Raw genomic sequence first — 16,423 nt, forward strand, 5'->3', positions numbered from 1 at the left:
CTGCAAGGCTAAAGAATCATGGGGAGAAAGCCATGAGTTCCGTGCTTAGCCTTCTCCTCCTCTGGAATTCCGCTGCTCTCCTTGGTATTGAAACTGCACTCCTTGGTAGGTGAGCTTGGTCCTGGCTGGGTTTCTTGTTGATCTTCTGGGGCAGGGGCCTGTTGTAGTGATTCTCAAGTGTCTTTGCCCCAGGTGGAGTTGCACCGCCCTTACCCGGGGCCAGTCTGAGTGATCCGATCGGGTTTGCTTTCGGGAGCTTTTGTTCTCTGAGCGCTTTCCGTAGAGTTCTGGAGGGCGGGAATGAAGATGGCGGCCTCCCGGTCTCCAGCCCGGAGGAGCCGAGAGCCCGTGGCCCCACTCCTCAGTGCGCCCTCAGAGAACAGCGCCGATTTACTCCCGTCACCCTGCCTCCGGCTGCGCTCCGAGCTGACTGAGCCTGCGACCGGTTCAAGGTAACCCCGAGCTTAGAGCTTACTCCTCGGCTCTGTCTCTGTAGCCGGCTTCCCCGTTCTAATACCTGTAAACTCTGCGACACTCAGACACCCCCGATCCTTCTGTGACCCTGCGGGACCTGAGGCCACGCTGACCCTGTGTGAGCTTCACCCCGGTTAAGCCTCTGGAGCGATGTCCCTCAGCAGAACAGACTTTTAAAAGTCCTGATTTAGTGCTCCGTTGCTCTGCCGCTTGCCGGGAGCCGGCCCCTCCCCCCGCGGTCTATGTTCCCGTCGCTTTGGATTCACTTCTCCGCCAGTCCTACCTTTCAGAAAGTGGTTGATTTTCTGTTTCTAGAGTTGCTGTTCTTCTTCTCTTCGATCTCCCGTTGGATTTGTAGGTGTTTGCAATCTTTAGATAAGCTATCTAGCTGATCTCCCGCTACCTGAAGTAGTCTCAGCCTGCTACTTCTCCGCCATCTTGACTCCTCCCCATAGTTATCATTTTTTGGTGTATCCTTCCAGAGATATTCTCTACACATGCACGCATCTTTTTTTTTTAATTAAGTTCAATTAGCCAACATATAGAACATCCTGAGTTTTTAAGGTAGCGTTCAATGATCCATGCCCTCCTTAGTATCCATCCCCCAGTTACCCTCTCTCTCCACCACTCAACGCCCCCCCCCCCCCCCCTCTGTAACCCTCAGGTTGTTTCCCAGAGTCAAGTCTTTCATGGTTTGTCTCCCTTTCTGATTTCTTCCCATTCAGTTTTCTCTCCCTTCCCCTCTGGTCCTCTGTGCTATTCCTTATATTCCACATATGAGTGAAACCATATAATTGTTTTTCTCTGCTTGACTTATTTCACTTAGCATAATCCCCTCCAGTTCCATCCATGTCAATGCATGGTGGGTATTCCTCCTTTCTGATGGCTGAGGAATAGTCACTGGAGTGATCAGAAGGGGCACATGCACCCCGGTGTTCAGAGCTGCAGTGTCCACAATAGCCAGATTGTGGAAGGAGCGGAGATGTCCTGCAACAGATGAATGGATAAAGAGGGTGCGTGCATGTTTCTATTTAGATTTCCTTTCCTTCCTTTCCACCTTCTTTCTCTTTGGGGATAGTACCCCTTCTGCACCGCACAATATGTTTTTGAGAGTTTTTGTTTCCACTACATATAGAGCCACTGAAAAGACTAGTGTTATGTGTGGAGACTAAGCACCAAACCACCTGGGTCCAAATCCCAAAGCCATCACTCATTAGTTCTGAGGCTTTGGGCAAATTATTTAACCTCTCTGTTCTTCAGTTCCCTCATAGGGATGCTATAATAAGTAAGCAATTTAATGTATAAACAATGAATTTATAGTTACCACTGGCACCCAGTAAGTTCTGAAAAAGTTTTCTTATTGTCATTTTTTTTATTGTTACATATTCCTGTGTGTAGAAATACCATCATTTACTTAATTTATAATTTATTTATACAGTTATTTAGATTATTTCTAATCTTTAAATGTTACAAACAGTGTTCTGTGAAGATTTGTTTTATAAGGCTCTTCAGATAGATACATTGGGGGCACTTGAATTACATGAGCTTACAGGGATAGGTTATGAGAAACAAAATGTTAATAATTTACATGTGTATAGCACTTTATATCTTGAAATAAATGTTACTTGCTTGATCACATTTAAACTTAGAACTGCACAGTGAGTTCATCACCTTCTGCCTGTCTTCACCCCCATCATCCCCTTCCAGAGTACTATCCGTGTGTTCTCAGCACATAACATTGAGTAAGGCACGTTGCAGGTGTAAAAGAAAATGTATTGAATAACTGAGAAAAGAGGATGAAAATGAGATAATATATGTAAAATAAGGGAGCAGAGAGCAGAAAGTGGCTAACTTTAGTTATAAAGGTCTAATGGTTGGGAATTACTGAAGCCAAACCTCAAGGCTATACCTTCTCTTCTGGGGTTCTTCTGGCAATACTTCTCTGCCTGTCTGAACAATGACTGCACAGATGTACCACCAGTGGAGATCACCAGAAGAAAAGGCAAGCCTTCTGCCATCCAGTTACTACGGAGACCAATGGCACAATAATATTCTCTTTACACAATCTCTTTTAAAAGAAACTTATCTGTAAATGGGTCTGTAGTTGTGTGTGTACTACAAGGACAAGTCTTTCATAATCAGGAAAACTGCCCCAATTTCAAACAACTTGATATTATGTCTTCTTCAGTGTCTTTGGAAGAGAAGTTCTAATATGGGATGACATATTGAGGGAAAAACAGATAATGAAAATAAACTAAACATGCTTGTCAAGGTAATTTCTTAATAGTTGTATTTGCATAACTTGTATTTTATTTATAGATATAATATATATTCATATATTTATGTTTGTATATTTATTTTTTTAGAGGGAGAGAGAGCATCTTAAGCAGGCTCCATGCCCAGCACAGAGCCCAAGGCACGGCTCAATCTCACAGCTCTGAGGCAACAACCTGAGCTGAAATCAAGAGTCTGACATTTAACTGACTGAGCCACCCAGGTGCCCCTCTTCATATATTTTTTTAAAGGTTTATAGACCCCAAAGATGAGCAAGTGTGAAAATTACTCAAGGTATCATCAGAGGAGCTTGTGAAATCTCCAAAACAGAAATAAGAGCACAGCTGGAATAGCTATGGTAGGACATGATATTGCTGATTATTTACTTCATTTCCTTCTTTAAATGGATCACCTACTCCTGCTCACTACCCGGCAGTGTCCAGTGACCACCTGGCAGCTCTGCACTCACCTAACCACTGGGATGTTGGGCAAAGTGAAAATTCTCCATGGTTTAGCCACTCCCAGGAAACCTATCAAGTGCCTCCCTCCAAAGATTTCTTAAAGGTCAGCTTACTCTGTACTCCAGCATTTCTCAAAGTGTGACCTATGGACCACCTGTATCCAAATCACTTGGAATAGTTCATTAAAAGGCAGAGGCCTACCCCAGACCTACTGAAATCAAAGTACAGAAGGTGGAACCTGGAAATTTGGGGTTTATTTAGCAACCTGAGTGGTTGCTATCCACACAAAGATTTAAGAATCACATCTCAGTGTTGTAGCCAAATTACTCCCCAAGTTGTTGTAAGTTATAAATGGATCCACTTTTCCAGGAAAGCTTTGAATTTTATATCAACTCTGGAATGTGGTCCTTAAATCTCAGAAAATTACAGGAAGTTGCTATTGCCTAGCAGAATTTTGTATTCTTCATTAAAGTAATTTGTGGTCTAATTTTAGTTTCCAGAAGACTAGAATATAAAAGCCAGAATCGATCTTAAAGAGGAAATTAATTGCTTGCATTGTTATCTTTCTCAACAGAGGGCAAAGTGCTTATTAAGTGGAATTTAGAATACTAGTAGCCTGACAGAGGCAAAGTAACAATCAAGGTTAATGTCTATAAAAGATATTTAAAAAATATTATCAGGCAAATTCTGGATTTATTTTTAATGTAGTAGATAAAGGGGACAAAATATAATGGGTCATAAAAGGTAAATGCCTATGAACTTCCTGTATGCCTCTCTGTAACCACCTGCTTTCCTTATACTTCTTTCCAGGGACTTTAATATCACCTTTCTGGTGAACTAAGAATAATAAATACTTTTACTTAAATAATACAAGTATCCACAGTGGTTTAGAACAAGAAAGATATGACTGTACTAAGTGGAACTCATTTCTGGAATATTGGGGGATCACAGTAAAGTGGGGATAGGTGACAGCAACACTTTCATGCATAGACAAGCTGGGACTTCAAACTTTGTCTACTTCAAGCCAAGTCAGTACTGAGCCAATTGCTTTGACAAACCATAGACCAGGTTTCCCCTGTACTTTTAGGCATGCTAGAGTTTACCTTGCTACTCCACAAGACAGAGTGAGTATAGTTCTCCCAGCTATAGCTATCCCACACCATGAGGTTCAAGTTGAAGCCTCTAGGGAGACCTGTGGGAGCTCAGCTTGCAGAGGCCAAGGGAGAAGACAAGTGCCTGGGGTTCCTGCCACAATCCCCAGCCAGAGCATCTCTCCTTGTCTGTTCTACACACCAGACTGTTCACAGATACCAACTGAAGAAAGAGTTCTATAGCTAACAAAAACATAAGGTAAATCAGTGTCCAACTGAGTCTGACAGGGGACTGAAAAATATGGGATACTGGAAAGACTGGAACTTTCTCTAACTGTACTTTCTCCAGCTTCTATGCTGGTTTATTAGTTCTTCATTCTACCATTCTTTAAATGGGGTGCCTTCTCAGGACTCAGTCCTTTGTCCTCTGCTTTCCATTTTTACCCTTTCCGCATTGGAGAAATAATCCCAGTTTGATAGCTTTGAACTCATCTTCTTTCTATAGACAACCTACCTCTCATTTATAAGCATGTGTCAAAATTGGGGATTAGAGGAATTTGCTTAGTGGCAACCGTGGACACTTCGTCACTTCCAAAGTTCACACTTTAACCCTGTGCATTTTTGCTTGGAGCCCTCTCTTACCTGAACTGAATTACATGTTTCTACCTTTTTAGATATTTAATAATTAGAAATCTTGACATCATGTCGAATTTGGTATGTTTAAAAATGAATTAATTGTTTTCCCCCAGAAGGAAAAAAATCCACTAATAGTGAATCACTAATAGTGAATCCACTATTTACACAGTGGCATATCCTCTAACAATCTTCCAAATTCAAACTTAATAAAATAAATGCTCAAAAATGCTATCAGTTCTTACCTTGAAATAGATTATACCTGTCTGTTTTTGTATCACTACTACCACCTTCATTTAGATCCCATTGCTTCAGGCCTAGTCTGTGCAGGCTTCACTTCACGTGTACCTATGTTTCCACACCACAGGCCCTCAACCCCAGAAAGCACACTTGACATGCACATTTCTGGGTCCTACCCCCAAAAGCGTTGAGTAATTCTGATAAAATGGCCTTAGAAACACTGAAATACTGCTTTAGACTTTCCTCACAAGATTACACCTATCTGAAATTGTCAAAACTACTCATCCTCACTCTGAAACACAATGTGGGGGATGTTTGTGGGAGTCAGGGTGAAGATAATGACTGAGGAACTATAAATAACTGCTGGCTATCAGAGGGGGAAGGGCTGGGGGACCAGCTAAATAGGTGATGGGAATGAAGGGGCACTTTTATAACTCCCAGTTATAAAATAAATAAGGCATAGTGATGTAATGTACAGCATAGAGGAAAGGTTAATATACTATAATAATTTTGGTGACAGATAGTAACTAGACTTGTCATAAGGATCATTTCACAATGTATAAAAATATTAAATCACTATGATATACAATATCCTGTGATCCCAGGTGTACATCAGTGATATTTCCATAACAAAATGACTCAAATTCATCTGAGGAAAAAAAGATAAATAGGAAAATCTAGCTATTTTCTTTTTTTTTGTTGTTGTTAAGATTTTACTTATTTGTCAGAGGGAGAGAGAGAGAGCACAAGCAGGGGGGGCAGCAGGTGGAAGGAGAAACAGGCTCCCTACTGAGTGAGGAGCCCAATGCAGGGACTTGATCCCAGGACCCTGGGATTGTGACCTGAGCTGAAGGCAGACAACCAACTGAGCCAATCAGGCATCCCAAATCTAGCTATTTTCTAAGAGTCTGGCTGATATTTCCCCCACCCTGAACAAAATAAACACTGACAGAGATTAATAAAATGTAATTGATACTATATAAAAATTAACCCTTGTATAAAATTACTCCTATTAACAGGGATGGAATAAATTCACCAATAAATAGAATTGGTAAATGCTTATTTATAAAATAACTAAATGCATGCTTACATCATATTCCAAAAATTTTCCAGATGGATTAAAGAATTAAAATTAGAAGAATAAAGAAGAAATTATGAAAAACTAAGGAAAAGTATAGGCAGCTTTTCTCTTGGATGGTAAGAGATTTTTCGCCAAATAAAAATTGTGAAAGATACCACAAAAGAAAACTCAGATTTGACTACATATTTTTTAAAAATGTCAGATGTCAAAAAGCATAAGAAACTTACAGGGCAAAGGATAAACTGAAAGCCTTTGCCTTGAAGAAATGGCCTTCTTTAACTCTAAAGGCTGCAATGGTTGGACTGGGTCTAGCCTGTGAAGGAGAAGAGCTTTTTGAATGTACTTCTTTGCCAGAGTTCACTTTTCAAATAATAATGTAGGCATTACTCCAATTTAGGAAACATTTGGTGGAAGAGTTGCAGTGGTTAAAAAGGGCAGCAGGCTCTAAGCCTCCCCTGAACAGTCTCACCTCTTATGTGCAGCAGTCCATTAAGACATGGCTCAGGGACCCAGCAGTTCTGAGACCGCACCATGTAAACCACGGCTGTAGAGCATTTACAAAAGCAAACAACTTGGAGCCATGTGGGCAGTTCACGAGTGAACCTTGTGTATTCCCATTGCCAGCACTTGGCCCCTGCATCTTGGTGCATGCAACAGCAGGAGATACTTCCATGGCCAGGACTAGACTCAATTTTAACTTTGGTGTATTCCATTTCAAACTGTGCACAGACAATGATCACCCACCTATAAGATATATCCATGAAAAGAAAAGTAGGAAGATAATAAAAATGGTAGAGACAGATCATTTTTTTAAAAAGATTTTATTTATTTATTTAACAGAGAGAGAGAGAGAGAGAGAGAGATCACAAGTAGGCAGAGAGGCAGAGAGAGGGAGAGGGAGAAGCAGGCTCCCTGCTGAGCAGAGAACCCGATGCAGGGCTCCATCCCAGGACCCTAAGATCATGACCTGAGCTGAAGGCAGAGGCTTAACCCACTGAGCCACCCAGGCGCGCCGAGACAGAACATTTTGAAATGGAAAGCAAAATAATTACAAGCTATCAATCATACACTATCTCAAACATTTTAGGTTGTCATGAGATCAATTTCAAACTTCTAAGCTGGGCATTTGAGCTACCCTCCACTGGTGTCCCAACACCTGGATGTGCAAACACTTCTCTAAATGAACACTGTCCCCCAAAGCCCATGCCAGCCACCTGAGTCTCCTCCTTACTTTCTAAACACATGTGCATTCCTTCTGCTCTACTTGGTTCATATCTTTCCCCTCATTTTCTCCTTATTTAAATTCTGTTCATGTTTCAACATTCAGTTCAAGCTTTCTTGTCCCCATGAACATTTTTCTGAGTTCTTCAGGACACAGCAAATTCTTCCCCTCTGAAATTGCAGGACTGACTTTCTCTACCAATCATCTGGAAAACTGGCCTTGTGACATCTCCCTTAAGTATTGTTATTTACCTTTAACTGTCTCCTTAAGAGTCAAGAGTTCATATTATCTTTAATCCATTGTCCCTAACTTAGTTCCATGTTCACAGTGTGTATATAGAATATGTTTGTCCAGAGATATGCAGTGAAAGAACCAGGCTTGATATCAGATGGATCTGGGTGGGGTATTGTCCTAACTCTGTAATTCAATTTTCTCATTTGTAAAATATGGTAAGACATACTCCTTAGGATTAAATGAAATGTGAAATACCATATACAAATTCATAATGTTGTCTTTGGCAAAAAGAAGGAATTCAATAAATCATAGCTATTACTTATTACCATCATCATCATCACCATCGTCACAGGGTCCTTCAGGTTAGAGATGATCTGGATGTATGAGGTACACTCACATCATTATTTATTCAATAAGTATTTATTATGGTGCCTGTTGCATGCCATTTCTTAGAGACACTGCAGTAAAAATGAAAAATTTACTTCTTGTCCTCATTGTACTTACAGTCTAGTGGGAATTGGGTATCATCACAGGAACCAAATCTTAAACAGTTAGGGCAAGAAACTGTCTATAATGATTTTTTTTTTTTTTTTTCTTGAGAGAGGGAGAGAAAGAGAGAGTGAGCATAAGCACAAGCTGGAGGAGGGGCAGAGAGAGAGGGAGAGAGAACCTCAAGCAGACTTCCCACTGAGGGTACAGCCCAACACAGGGCTCAACCCCACAACCCTGAGATCATGACCTGAGCTGAAATCAAGAATGCTGAATGGACTGAGCCACCCAGGTGCCCCACATTTATAATAATTCTAAGTAAGGTACATTTTATTGCTTCACCAACTTATTTGTCTTCATAAAAGCAAAAATAATAATAACAAAAACCAAACCAAAAAAACTGACCAAAAAACCTTCCTATCTTAACATATCCACTAATCTCACTAGAATTCTTTATTTTGCATGTGATATGATTTTTGTTGTTTTTTTTTAAAGATTTTATTTATTTGACAGAGAGAGACACTGCGAGAGAGGGAACACAGCAGAGGGAGTGGGAGAGAGAGAAGCAGGCCCCCCACGGAGCAGGGAGCCCCATGCACAGTTCTATCCCAGGACCCTGGAATCATGACCTGAGCCAAAGGCAGATGCTTAATGACTAAGCCACCCAGGCACCCCGATTTATGTTTTTATTACACCTCTGGTGTTCATCACCTAAGGAAGCAAATGCTCACTGGGATGGCAGAAAGGCAGATGGCTGAATCTTCTCTTTACACACACACACACACACACACACACACACACACACAGGTATGGACTGTGTACAATGTTGCAATAGTGCCTAGAATATCAAATATGCTGGCCTCACCATGAAACTGAATGTCTTCCTTTCCTCTCACTTCCCAAACCTCTGCTCACCACAACTTTACCCAAAGGAGGCTCTTTGACTCCATTAACAGCTATTGTTGAAGTATCTCCTTACCATCATCTAAGTAAACATTTAAAATAATGATTTTTGCACATATCCTCTCTTAGACGAGTGCATAGTCTGACCTATAAATTTAGGGTCTTATTTTTTCATAGCACCTGTTAAAAAGGCTTCTTCTGTAAGTGACTCATCCAGTGGCTTAATATTTTTCATATGAAAAAATATTACATATGGACTGGTATGTGACCTTCTGCATAAGGGTGAGTCATGAAATAAATTATGATGAGGAAAGAAATAGCAGTTATAGCATAGGAAAGGGATGAAGAAGGGAAATGCTTTATTTGCCCCCTTGCATTTGGAAAGTGAACTTACAAAAAAAAAAACAGACAGACAGACCAAAAAAAAAAAAAAAAAGAAAGAAAAAGAAACTTACTTTTGGCTAATCTATTATTTATATATTATATAATGTGAGAAACTGAGCATCCTCAGTGACACACTTAGAGGGCTAATAGATGGCTGTGGATTTGGCTTGATGCTATTTTGTTTTGCTTTTGTCTAGCTAATTGTAATATGCAAGCACTTTTGGAACTTCCTACAGGAAAGAATGGGAAGAGAGTATCATCTTACTGGAAACACTGAAAGGATTTTTCCCAAAGAAAGAAAAGAGATATATGGATGCTTCCATGAAGGATGGTATCCCAGAGAAAGAAAGATGTTCAAAGAGCATTTTAAAGAAGCTTTGCTATGTGCTATGTGTTTGAACTCTCCCCTCTGTTGGTGCTTTCCATAGACAAGTCCAGAGTTCTGTTTTTTGTGTGAGAAAAGAAAGCTACAAGAAGAGCCCTAGGTGAAAGTCTTATCAGTAGCTTAAGAATGATATTGTTCAAAAAGGGGATCATGCCATTCTTCTATTTAACTTTTCAATATAATTTTTCTTCAGTGTGAAGAACAGCTGAGTCCTTAATAAAAAATCATAGGGTACCTTATGGTGTTCAAACCAGTTCCTTATCAAGTCATCCAATATTTACATAGCTCAGATAAGTTACCTTAATTTGGGGACATATTCTCAAGCAAACAACTCTGTATTCATGATTTTATTTTTTCTAAATAATGCATGTCCATTGTCAAAATTTCATAAGTTTAGAGAAGCACATATAGTTAATAGTTAGCCAACAGTGTTGGGTCACCTAGATTTTTTTCCTCTGTATTTATGTATCAATCCCTTCAGTCATTGTTACCTCCATATTTGCTGCAATGATTTCACAATTATTGCTTAATACTGAACAATTTTAACCTTTGTTACTTTACATCTCTTGTGCTTAATTTATTTTCTGGAGTCACAGAAAATTCCAGGAGAATTTGTATTTGGAAGTACCCATTGATGGAATAGGGCTTCTAAAGATCTTTAAAAATTATTTTTTTATTTACATAATTGTTAGGCACTTAATTCTCAGGTTTATTTTTCAAGGAAAGTTTTAAATATCTACTTCATTTTTCTCTGAAAACTCAGCATTTCTGAAACTCTATCTCAGGCTATTTCTTGATTGTCTTGTGTTTTGTGAGAATGTGAACCTTCTTCACTATAATTTTAGCAAAATGAAATTGGAAAAAAATTATCTGTTCTCATGCACTCCAAAACACTGAAATGCAATTTTAAAGTAAAAAAAAAAAAAGGTATGGTTTTGGACTTTCTGTGTTACTGTTTCCTAGATGGCATAATTTAGAATTAACAATAGTCAAATTTTAAATTTCTTAGGCCTCATACTTATTGGGGAAAAAACTAATTTGAATTTGACTAATAAAGAAAGGAAAAAAATAACATGAGAATCTTAGAACTTGGGAAGAAAAATGAATTATGCTATATTCTTTTCATATTCAAAATTACTTTCTAATAAGGAGGATGTCTCCCGCCCCCTTTCCCCCCAGTATCTCCTTCCATGCTTCCTTCTGCATTCTGTCTATGGCTACAGATGAACGAAGCCTCCTCTGTATTCCACTTCCTGCCCTTGGTCGCTCTATGTCCTGATCAGTACAAAAGGCTGTAACCACTAAGAAAAACAAGGACCATATTATCCCCTGTCTCTGAGTTTAGATGATTCCTTATTGCTTTTTGTATACATTCAAATTACCTACCCAGACCATAGGTCACCAATCTCTTTCCATTCCCATGTGACACTTTGAAATCAATCAAAGGAATGTTTAGCTCTATTTTTCTTTCTCTTTTAATTTTCTTCACTATGACTTTTTCATGTTGCTCTTTATTTGCAGAATCATTTTCTCTTTTGTATCTTTTAGGTCAGTCCTCTTATTCCTACTCAAAACTCAAAACTGCACACAAATATATTTGCATTTCTTCAGGAAGCTATCCTGAATAACTGAGTTAAGGTAAAGATGAGGATTAAAGTAAATAGTTCCTAAGCTTCACTCCTGTACGACATACCTCACTCAAGACATACCATCACTTGGGAAATGTTCCATTCATTCATTATTATTATTATTCCACTAACTCCTTTATGAAATATTTATTGACTTCTCTATACCCCCAAAACTATGAGTAAAATTTATAGCAACATGTTTAAAACCATAGGCTCAGGGGTTAAATCCTAACTCTGCTGTTTATTAGATATGTGACTGACTCTGGCAAGTTATATAACATTCAGTTTCCTCATTTGCAAAATAGGCATAATAATAGTTCCCAAGGGTTGTTGTGAAGATTACGTAAAATAATCTATGTAGGGGTGCCTGGGTGGCTCAGTGGGTTAAAGCTTCTGCCTTCGGTTCAGGTCATGATTTCAGGGTCCTGGGATCAAGCCCCGCATTGGGCTCTCTGCTCAGCAGGGAGCCTGTTTCTTCTCCCCCCACCCCCCCACCACCGCCTGCCTCTCTGCCTACTTGTGATCTCTGTCTGTCAAATAAATAAATAAAATCTTAAAAAAAAAAATCTATGTAAAATGCTTTGGCCCACAATGGGCCTATATGAGGTAGTAATAATCTAGAAATAACATTACACTGGTTAACATGAACTACACATAATACTGTTTTAAATTCTATGCTCTGGGGAGAGGAGTCAAGATTGCGGAGAAGTAGCAGGCTGAGACTACATCAGGTAGCAGGATATCAGCTAGATAGCTTATCTAAAGATTGCAAACACCTACAAATCCAACGGGAGATCAAAGAGAAGAAGAACAGCAATTCTAGAAACAGAAAATCAACCACTTTCTGAAAGGTAGGACCGGCGGAGAAGTGAATCTAAAGCGACGGGAAGATAGACCGCGGGGGGGGGGGGGACCGGCTCCCGGCAAGCAGCGGAGCAACAGAGCACTAAATCAGGACTTTTAAAAGTCTGTTCCACTGAGGAACATCGCTCCAGAGGCTAAACCACGGTGAAGCCCACGCGGGGTCAGCATGGCCTCAGGTCCCACAGGGTCACAGAAGGATCGGGGGTGTCTGAGTGTCTCAGAGCTTGCAGGTATCAGAACAGGAAAGCCGGCTACAGAGACAGAGCCGAGGAGTGAGCTCTCAGCTTGGGGTTACCTTGAACCCATTGCAGCCTGGGTGAGCTCAGAGCGCGGCTGGAGGCCAGGGACAACGGAGTAATTGGGAGCTATTCTCTGAGGGTGCACTGAGGAATGGGGCCCCAAGCTCTTGGCTCCTCCAGGCCGGAGAGTGTCAGGATATAAAATCAATGCACAGAAATCAGTTGCATTCTCTACACCACCAACAAGACAGAAGAAAGAGAAATTAAGGAGTCAATCCCATTTACAATTGTGCCCAAAACTATAAGATACCTAGGAATAAACCTAAACAAAGAGACTAAGAATCTATACTCAGAAAACTATAAAGTACTCATGAAAGAAATTGAGGAAGACACAAAGAAATGGAAAAATATTCCATGCTCCTGGATTGGAAGAACAAATATTGTGAAAATGTCTATGCTACCTAAAGCAATCTACACATTTAATGCAATTCCTATCAAAATACCATCCCTTTTTTTTTTTTTCCAAAGAAATGGAACAAATAATCCTAAAATTTATATGGAACCAGAAAAGACCACGAATAGCCAAAGGAATATTGAAAAAGAAAGCCAAGGTTGATGGCATCACAATTCCAGACTTCAAGCTCTATTACAAAGCTGTCATCATCAAGACAGCATGGAACTGGCACAATAACAGACACATAGATCAATGGAACAGAATAGAGAGCCCAGAAATAGACCCTCAACTCTATGGTCAACTAATCTTTGACAAAGCAGGAAAGAATGTCCAACAGAAAAAAGGCAGCCTCTTCAATAAATGGTGTTGGGAAAATTGGACAGCCACATGCAGAAAAATGAAATTGGACCATTTCCTTACACCACACACGAAAATAGACTCAAAATGGATGAAGGACCTCAATGTGAGAAAGGAATCCATCAAAATCTTTGAGGAGAACACAGGCAGCAACCTCTTCGACCTCAGCCACAGCAACTTCTTCCTAGGAACATCGCCAAAGGCAAGGGAAGCTAGGGCAAAAATGAACTATTAGGATTTCATCAAGATCAAAAGCTTTTGCACAGCAAAGGAAACAGTTAACAAAGCCAAAAGACAACTGACAGAATGGGAGAAGATATTTGCAAATGACATATCAGATAAAGGGCTAGTGTCCAAAATCTATAAAGAACTTAGCCAACTCAACACCAAAGAACAAATAATCCAATCAAGAAATGGGCAGAAGACATGAACAGAACATTTCTGCAAAGAAGACATCCAGATGGCCAACAGACACATGAAAAAGTGCTCCACATCACTCGGCATTAGGGAAATACAAATCAAAACCACAATGAGATATCACCTCATACCAGTCAGAATGGCTAAAATTAACAAGTCAGGAAATGACAGATGCTGGTGAGGATGCAGAGAAAGGGGAACCCTCCTACACTGTTGGTGGGAATGCAAGCTGGTGCAACCACTCTGGAAAACAGCATGGAGGTTCCTCAAAAAGTTGAAAATAGAGCTACCCTATGACCCAGCAATTGCACTGCTGGGTATTTACCCTAAAGATACAAGCAGAGTGATCCGAAGGGGCACATGCACCCAAATGTTTATAGCAGCAATGTCTACAATAGCCAAACTATGGAAAGAACCTAGATGTCCATCAACAGATGAATGGATAAAGAAGATGTGGTATATATACACAATGGAATACTATGCAGCCATCAAAAGAAATGAAATCTTGCCATTTGTGATGACGTGGATGGAACTAGAGGGTATCATGCTTAGCGAAATAAGTCAATCGGAGAAAGACAGCTATCATATGATCTCCCTGATATGAGGAAGTGGAGATGCAACATGCGGGGGGGTTAGGGGGGTAGGAGAAGAATAAATGAAACAAGATGGGACTGGGAGGGAGACAAACCATAAGTGACTCTTAATCTCACAAAACAAACTGAGGATTGCTGGGGGGAGGGGGTTTGGGAGTGGGGGATGGGGTTATGGACATTGGGGAGGGTATGTGCTATGGTGAGTGCTGTGAAGTGTGTAAACCTGGTGATTCACAGACCTGTACCCCTGGGGATAAAAATATATTTTTATAAAAAATTAAAAATTAAAAAAAATTCTATGCTCTGGATTAATTTTAGCTTTCAAATCAAGGGGAAAGTGCTGAGCCCCACCTGCTTCTCTGAGTCTTAGGAGTAATTAAGCTAATAGGAAATACGGCCATACTGTAGATATAATAGAAGCATGTCCTTCTAAGGAACAGGACCTCTTCTGATAGAAAGAATCCCATGCCTAAGGTCTGGGGTCAAGGTGAGATAAGAGAAATTTATGATATTTGAGAGGATCTGCCAAGTCATTAGAAGTCTCTCATGTATGCAGAGCTTACTTTCATCATTGGTGTGTTAAGATCCAACTCAACCCCTTGAGCATGCAGTGGAAATTCAAGGGACTTACCAGTATTTAAAAGTTGTAATTGTATGGCTACCATTTCCCCTCACAGTGCCAAGGGAAGTACCCATCTGTTGCAATACCCCGCCTTGGGGCCAATGGAAGAAGAAGGGTGAAAGTGAAGAATTAGAGCTTTCTTCTTTTCCAGCCACAAGACCCCTGCCTAGATACAGCTGTCTGGTGAGTCAGAAAGGTTTTTTAATATGCTCTTTTCCCCCTGTGACTTCCAGGCTAATTCAGAATATCCATTTGTAGCAGTATAAATAGATTTTTTTAAACCATTTTTCATACAATTAAATTACCTATTGTATAAAGCAAGCTGTAATAATAGTTCAAATAAATACCCTGAAAGGAAGGAAATGTGAATGAAGTTAGGACTTTAGTTAACACATGTCATTATTGGTTAATTAGTTGTGAGTGTCATACTAACCTAAGATGTTAACAAGAGGGGAAACTGGATGTAGGGTGTATGCGAATCTTGTAATATTTGTACAGCTCTTTTAAAATAAATCGAAAAGTATCCTGATATTGTTTAAACAAACAACAAAAATATATTGGTGCAGCCCTACTCTCAAATTTGGTTCTTTTTGTTTGTTTATGGGCTAGAGAATTCTGTTATTGTTCAAGTGGAGAATCAAAGTTTTGTTTTCATTTTAGGAAGTCAACTGTTCTTTCACAGTCAACTGAATGTTGAGAATGGAAGTAAGCCAATCACCTGCAACCCCAGTCAGTTCAAGTTCAAAGAAAAATAAACTTAAGGGAAATAATTAAATAGAAGCAAAAGATTATATATACTAGCTCTACACTGGATTTCCACCACTGTTCTCAGCAAAAAAGAAAACAGTATGCCTGTCATTAGGTCACGATTCTAACAAATTATGACATAAATGTAATAGACTATTATGTACCACTTTGGAATAAAAGAACGACTGTAAGAATTTGAGAATTCTTAATTATGCAGTGGTTGGTGGGAATACAAAATATGTGAGAGTTCACAACCAATAAATGCAAAAATGTAAAGAAAAGTGTGTGCATATTGTGCATGTACATCTTGGAAGAGTGAGATGTTTGTATGTTCACTAATGCATCAATATTATCTTTAATAAAAACAAATGATATCACAGTGAAGCAGATAATCTTTTTTGGGGTTAAAACTCTCTTAGTGAATTTGTTAAGTTAAAAAAGAAACAAATAAGCATGCCATTCTCTTCCACATCTTCTAATTCCTAATGAGTTGACCTAATGGCCCCAATTTCTGAACTAGCAGGACCCCTGTCTTTCTTCCTCTTTTCAAGATTCCTATTCCTCAGTATAGATGACTTGGGAGGGGGGGGTTTAGGAAAGAAAGGAAGGGAGCTATCTGTCTTCCATGTGT

General features: G+C 39.7%; 1 long non-coding RNA gene across 1 annotated transcript; it reads left to right on the forward strand.

Annotated features, from left to right (window-relative positions):
* Positions 1 to 15,106: 15,106 nt before the first annotated feature.
* Positions 15,107 to 15,986, forward strand: LOC111146848. The gene is made up of 2 exons (XR_002640568.1): positions 15,107 to 15,228; positions 15,706 to 15,986. It is a non-coding gene; the product is annotated as an uncharacterized LOC111146848 (long non-coding RNA).
* Positions 15,987 to 16,423: the final 437 nt, after the last annotated feature.

This window comes from Enhydra lutris, unplaced genomic scaffold (genome assembly GCF_002288905.1).
Source record: "Enhydra lutris kenyoni isolate GAN:26980312 unplaced genomic scaffold, ASM228890v2 scaffoldscaffold14, whole genome shotgun sequence".
NCBI classification, from domain to species: Eukaryota; Metazoa; Chordata; class Mammalia; order Carnivora; family Mustelidae; genus Enhydra; species Enhydra lutris.